The following is a 6,883-nucleotide window of genomic DNA, read 5'->3' on the forward strand; positions in this document are numbered from 1 at the left end:
CCCGCATCCCCTGCATCGGCAGGCGGACTCTCAACCACCGCGCCACCAGGGAAGCCCAACATCTAACTCTTAAGATGTGGGAAGAGGATTAAGGGCATCAGGCATACCACACCCAGCAACAGGAGGGTACTCCTTGGACAGTTAGTGAACCCATAAATCAGTCAGAACCTCAGCTTGCCTTATTTATTTACTTTTTATTATATAGCATTTGATTTTTCAAAAACTTTACCTTCATAGAATACATTTTCACATTAGAGATTCCCACAGTGGGGAAACAACTTACTACTTATAATTTTATATTTGTGGACAGATTATTTTAGGACCAGTAGAACAAACACACTTGAGGATTAAGTCTCAGTTTAGAATCTGTAACAATTTGAAAGATCTATAAAGGGACCTCTTCCCTACATGGAACTTCTCTATATTCAGAAACTCTCCAGGCTCTCTTCCTAGGATTTAGAAATCAGTAATGTGAAATATCAGCATTTCTAATTTTCAAATTTCCCTAGGACACATAACCATTGGTAACTGGTATCAACTGAACAGAGGGGGGATGTTTGCAAAAACTAAACACTGCCTAATTTTCTGCAAAGTCTTTACTTAGGAAATAACAGTCTTTCCCTTTCTCCATCATCCTAGGACAAGTATAGATGCTTGATCGGATATTGAGAGTAATAAAGCTGAATTCCCTCTAAGAGTTTGATAAATTAAAAGGCAAAAGCTCATATATAATGTTTAGTTATACTGTGAGTCTTGTGAGAAGCTGAGAGACACCCCATTAACTCCCCAGCATACAGAACTCAGTCTGACAGCTTTTTGGATACAATTCCTCTCACGTCTTAAAGATTACATTCTAAAAATAACCAGGTGGGGACTTCCCTGGTGGTCCAGTGGTTAAGAATCTGCTTTCCAGTGCAGGGGATCCCACATGCCGTGGGGCAACTAAGCCCTTGCACCACAACTATCGATCCTGCACGCCACAACTAGAGAGAAGCCCGCGCACCGCAAGGAAAGATCCCGCGTGCGCAGCTAAGACCCGACGCAGCCAAAAAATAAATAAATTAATTAAATATTTTAAAAATTAAAAAAAAATAACCAGGTGATTAGGAGAAGAGGTTTGTCTCACCAGTGGACTTATCTGTTATTTCCTTGTTATTGTGAGTTGAATGGCATGACGGAGCAAAGGCGAGCTGGTCTACAGTCAATTCTCAAGGTATTATGTCTAAAGGGTCAGAGCTTCCACAGCATAGCCACAGCTTTGCAGATGCCCGCATCATGAGAGTTGAAATAACAAAGCCCACCCAGCAGAGCTGAAAGCCGAGGGCACCGAAAGGCCTGCTTGACAGCCTTCTGCCATGCGTCCCCTCGAACATACAGCTGGTCCAATGCCCCGGTGACTATGAAGAGGGAGGGCTGCCGCCAGGAAGCAGTGCATCGCAGAGCAAGGATTCAAATAAGCAGCTGGGGGACTTCCCTGGCGGTCCAGTGGATAAGACTCTGCTCTCCCAATGCGGGGGGCCCAGGTTCGATCCCTGGTCCGGGAACTAGATCCCACATACATGCCGCAACTAAGGAGCCCGCCTGCCGCACCTAAGACCCAGTGCAACCAAATAAATAAATATTAAAAGCAAAACAAACAAACAAAACACAAATAAGCAGCTGGAAGTAGGCCCAGGAGCAAAACACTGACAATCCTCTCACCAATCCAGTGGAGAGATGCAGCCTTGGAAGCAGAATGGTGGTTGGGTGACAGGTGAATGTGCTGTATTCCACACCATCCTGGGGTAGGTCGGTCCTGGAGAAATGCTGAGACCTGAGCCAGTCTGACCACTGGGATTTAGAGGAACAGAGCTTGCCCTCCTCCGGCACCGCAGAGGACACTCGGCCTCCAGAGAGTCCCCATGTCGCTGCTGAAGGCTCAAGGTCATCCCCAGAACATCAGCTTTAAAATGAAGATGATCGTTTCTGCACCACCGTTCCGCCTCATTGGGGAGGGCTATGGTAAGAAGGAAAAGCTGAATTTATAAAGATATTGAAATGTGATAAAAAGTACAGATAATTTTTTTTTCGGATGATTGGTTTATTTAGCAGTGGGAGAAAAGACACACTATAGGAAAATATATACTATGCAAACAGGTTTAGGCATTTAGCACTGTGCCTGGCTCAAAGGAAGCATCTCATAAACGTAATAGGAATAAGTAGAGTCAGAAGTAATAAGCAGTAAGAAGAAACTGATATGGGCCACGCGGTGGGTGGAAGAACTGGGACAAGATAAGGTGCCTGAAGGTGCCGAAAGGGATGCCTCTGATTATCACTCCCACCTAGTAGAGGGCCCTGCAGGAAATGTGGGACCCGGCCCAGCTGCTGGAGCTGCCCTGCAGAGCAGGGCAGGGAAGGCCCCAGGGTCCAGGGACAGGCATTCATGGGGGCCTGGAAATCAAATCTCAGGGCAGGAAGGGCCTCCAGAGAACACTCAACGGGGGAACCTTGAAGCCAACCCTGGTCTCCTCCATAGCAGCCCAGCTTCTAGCTGTTTTAGGAGGAGGGACATTCTGCAGAGTCAACTTTCATGTGAAGAAAGTTTCGTGTGGTTTGAGATTGTTTAAAAACCACTGCCCTAATTCTGCACTCTCACTCTGCAGGTGGAAAACTGAGGCTCGGAGCAAGGAATGCCCCACTCTGGGGTCAGCCAGGGGTGCGATGTGAGCTGCAGATCCTGGCTTGGGTCAAGCCTGGTTACTGAGCTGCTACTGTTGGGCAAGGTGCCTACTGTGCACCAGGGTCCCACAGGGACCTGCTGGGGTGCTGTTTGGTGTTTTGGACCCTCGAGCAGGTGAACAGGGACTAGCTGGGCCGGTTAGAGGTCTGCTGGACTGTGCTGGCAGAGGGTGGCTCTATCCCTAGAAACTGGCAACAAGGCCACTCCCTGTTGATGGGAGGTGGGGTCTCTGGGCAGGGTGAGGTCTCCACTGGCTTCGAGTCACTCACCTGGGGAAGACGCAGGTTCTCAGAGGGAGTGTCCTAGGGGACTCCAGAGGACTCATCTCTCTCTAACCCAATATTTATTGATCTCATTCCATACTAGGCACTGTGCCCAGTGCTTCTAAGTGTGAACCCAAGAAATTGTTTCACAATCTATGAAGCAGGCGCTATTAGTAAACCCAGTTTACAAAGGAGGCAGGGAGAGGTTAAGTCACTCAGCTGGTGGTGGGTGAAGCTGGGATTTGAGCCCACAGGCTAACTTGAGAGCCCCTACTTAATTTTTCTTTTTTTTTTGGCCGGGCCGAGCGGCTTACAGGCTCTTAGTTCCCCCACCAGGGATTGAACTCAGGCCCTCAGTAGTGAAACCTTGGAGTTCTAACCACTGAACCGCCAGGGAATTCCTGAGAGCCCCTGCCTTAAACTAACAAACAGGGACTTCCCTGGTGGTCCAGTCGTTAGGACTCCACACTTTCACTGCGGTGGCACAGGTTCGATAGGGGAACTAAGATCCCACATGCCGCGTGGCACGGCCAAAAAAAAGAAAAAAAACGAACCAACCAAACAAAAACCTACTTCTTGGGCTTCCCTGGTGGTGCAGTGGTTGAGAGTCCGCCTGCCGATGCAGGGGACACGGGTTCGTGCCCCGGTCCGGGAAGATCCCACATGCCGCGGAGCGGCTGGGCCCGTTGAGCCATGGCCGCTGAGCCTGCGCGTCCGGAGCCTGTGCTCCGCAACGGGAGAGGCCACGACAGTGAGAGGCCCGTGTACCGCAAAAAAACAAAAAAAACCTACTTCTTTATTAAACAAAAAATTGCAGGAATGATAGAGAATTTCTATATGCGCTTCACCCAGATTCCCCAATTGTAAATATTTTATCACATTTTCTCAATAATCCTCTCTCTCTCTCAATCTCGTTTTGAACCATTTGAGAGTAAATTGCAGATAGATGCCCCTTTCCTCTAAGAACTTCAGTGTGTGTTTCCTAAAATCAAGGACATTCTCTTCCATGACCATAGGACAAGGATGAAAATCGGGAAATTAACATCGATACGATACTATTATCTAGGCTTCAGACCTTATTCAGATTTTACCATTATCTTAATAACGTCCTTCACGACAAAAGAAAATTCTGGATCACACGTCGCATTCAATCATCTCCTTTGGCTCCTTTAATCTGGAACAGTTCCCCTTTCTTTATCTTTCATGATCCTGTCATTTTTTCTAAGCATACAGTTCCAGTTATTTTATAGAACTTCTCTCAATTTAGGTTTGTCTGATGTTTCCTCACGAGGAGAGTGATTATATGAATTTTTGGCAGGAACACCACAGAAGTGATGCTGTCTCCTTCTCCATGAATCATTTGGGAGCTACACATGTCAATTTGTCCCATTCCTGGTGATATTAACTTTGGTCACTTAGTGAAGATGGCCTGCCAGATTTCTCCACTGTAAAGTTACGATCATTCTATTTGTAATTAATAATTGTCCATGGAGAAATACTTTGGACCCATGTAATATCATGTTCCTCATCAAATTTTTGTGTCCACTGGTGATTCTTTGAGGAATGTATTATTACTTTGTGGTCTTAATTGTCATTTTCTAATTCTGTCCTTCTTTTTACTTGAAGGGAGGAGTTTTCTCATTTATTTATTCATATCAGTTTGGATTCTTCTCTTATTCAGTAGGTTATAATCCATGGTTACTGTTACTTCTTTTGATGTTCAAATTGTCCCAGATTTGGCCATTAGGAACCCCCTTCAAGCCAGAGAGCTCCCACTTTTAAATATGACATTGCACCATGTCCCTTGACCTTGACCAGAAAGGGAGACACATCCGTGGGGAGCAGTCCCTGCTGGGTGGATACTGAAGCGCTGACCCCCTAATGCAGGCAGGCAGGGGATGGGAGAGGCTTTAGGCAGCCTGGTGTCCAGGGGTGTTGTGCAGACCCACTGGGGATTCATTCACTAGTTGAGCACCTACCATGGCCTCAGCTTTTGAAAAGCTCATTGAAAATGGAGGGTAAAGAAAACAATTGCAATTGTGCAGTTTCTAAAACTGAGAACTTTTTACCCCAAGAGGTAACATGAGTGGCTCTCCTTGATATGTAAATATAAGGTAAGGGGAATTGTTTGAGTGCCAGACATAACTGCTGCAATATTTGGTCATTTGGGAAGCTAGTGGGCCAATCTGCATATGAAACCCAAGGCCTTTGGGAGGTAAGGGACAGATGTCACAATCCCAGGTGGACAAAGGCCCAGAGGCAAGGAAGCATAGCAAGGGCTCTGAAATCAAATTACACTACATCAAAGGAAGAGGGAGCCTTGCTGGTGACCAGGGCTCCACACAAAGACCTCCTAGTTGGGGAGGTCCTATGCCCTACTCAGTAAGATAAGGTAGGTGCTGTGATGTCAGTTTCAAAAAAAAAAAAAAAAAAAAAGACATGGCTCTTGGAGTGACAGCATGCACTTCAGGCAATGGAAACACCATGAGCAAAGAAAAGAAGGAACTGGGACACTCTCCCGTTTTGCCCCCAAAGCCGCCTCTTTCGGGTGGAGCTCCAGGCCCTGAATACATCCCCACATTTATGCTGGGCCCCACCCAGTTGGGCAGAGCCCCAAACGTCTGGATCAGGAATTAGTTAGGTCTGGATTCAAACTCCAGTTCTTATACTTCCTGGCTGGGTGACTTTGGAAAGTCACTTTACCTCTCTGAGCCTTCACTCATTTATTTCCTCAACATGTGTTTATTGAGGGCTTACTATGTACAGAGCACTGCTCTAGGTACAGGATGTGAAGTGGTCAGCAAGATAGACAAGGTTCTACCTTCATGAAACTTACATTCTGGTTGAAGACAGACACTGAATAATAAGCAAATACATAAGCAAGATAATACCCTATGGGAATATTAAGGTAGTATAAAAACAGATTTCAGAGGTGGGGGCTACTTTAGCCAGGGCTGTCAGGAAAGCCCTCTCTGAGGCAGGGACATCTGAGCTGACCTGAAAGATGAGAAACAGCCAGGCAGTGAACAGAAGAGGAAACAGCAAGTGCAAAGGACCTGTGGCAGGAATGAGCTGGGTGTGTTTGAGGAACAGTAAGAAGGGCAGCGTGGCTGAAGAGTAGTGGTGAGGGTAGAGAGACGGGAGGTGAGGCTGCAGCGCTGGGTAGAGGCCAGATGGCTTAGGGCCCTGTACGCCAAAGAGAGGAGTACAGTTTATATTCTAAATGCAGAGGGAAACCTTTGAGGGCGTTAAGCCAGAGGGTGGGAGAGTGTGAAACAATCTGATCTTTGTTTCGAGAAGAACATTGGTGTGCGAAGAAAGCCTTTAGGGGCAAAGTGAGGAAGTTATCAGGAGCCCTTGGCCATTGTCCAGGTGAGTTGATGGTCCCTGGATCAGGTGGTAGGACTGGGGGTGGCCAGAAGTGGTCAGATGCAGGGTAGTGTTGGAGGTGGAGCCAGCCTGACTACTCATGAAGTGAAGAGGAAGGAGAAAGGGATGGAGCAAGGCTCCTAGGTCTGGGCTTGAACAGCTGATGTGGGAGAGACCGGAGGTGTGGGTTGCTGAGGTAGGGTTGATGCTCAGGAGTTGGATTTTGGCCGTGCAGGGTATGCAGGCCCCATCTGGTACCCACGTGGAGGCTGTGAGTGGGCAGTTGGATACAGTCTGAAACTCAGAGAAGCTGTTCGCTCTGGAAGTACAAATTTGGAGCTCCTGAGCCTATAGATGGCATTTAAAACCACGAGACTAGATGAGATCATCAAGGCAGAGGGTGTAGGTCGAAAGGAGGAGGCCCAGAACTGTCGACTGTAAAATGAGACAAATGAGAGCTTCCCTGGTGGCGCAGTGGTTGAGGGTCCGCCTTCCGATGCAGGGGACACGGGTTCGTGCCCCGGTCCGGGAG

At 47.5% G+C, this 6,883-nt stretch overlaps 1 protein-coding gene and 1 pseudogene across 2 annotated transcripts in view; both read right to left on the reverse strand.

The window, feature by feature from the left end:
• LOC114484905 (85/88 kDa calcium-independent phospholipase A2-like) overlaps positions 1-1,751 on the reverse strand; it is a 35,687-nt gene extending 33,936 nt beyond the window's left edge. The window contains exon 1 of one of the 2 annotated variants that reach the window (XM_055082528.1): positions 1,702-1,751. The gene's annotated coding sequence lies outside the window, so the exon portion shown is untranslated. The remainder of the gene's footprint in view (positions 1-1,701) is intronic. The other variant, XM_055082529.1, reaches the window with a different exon arrangement.
• Positions 13-1,903, reverse strand: LOC129391833 (succinate dehydrogenase [ubiquinone] cytochrome b small subunit, mitochondrial-like; annotated as a pseudogene).
• Positions 1,904-6,883: the final 4,980 nt, after the last annotated feature.

The sequence above is a fragment of the Physeter macrocephalus genome, unplaced genomic scaffold, assembly GCF_002837175.3.
Source record: "Physeter macrocephalus isolate SW-GA unplaced genomic scaffold, ASM283717v5 random_154, whole genome shotgun sequence".
NCBI lineage: Eukaryota > Metazoa > Chordata > Mammalia > Artiodactyla > Physeteridae > Physeter > Physeter macrocephalus.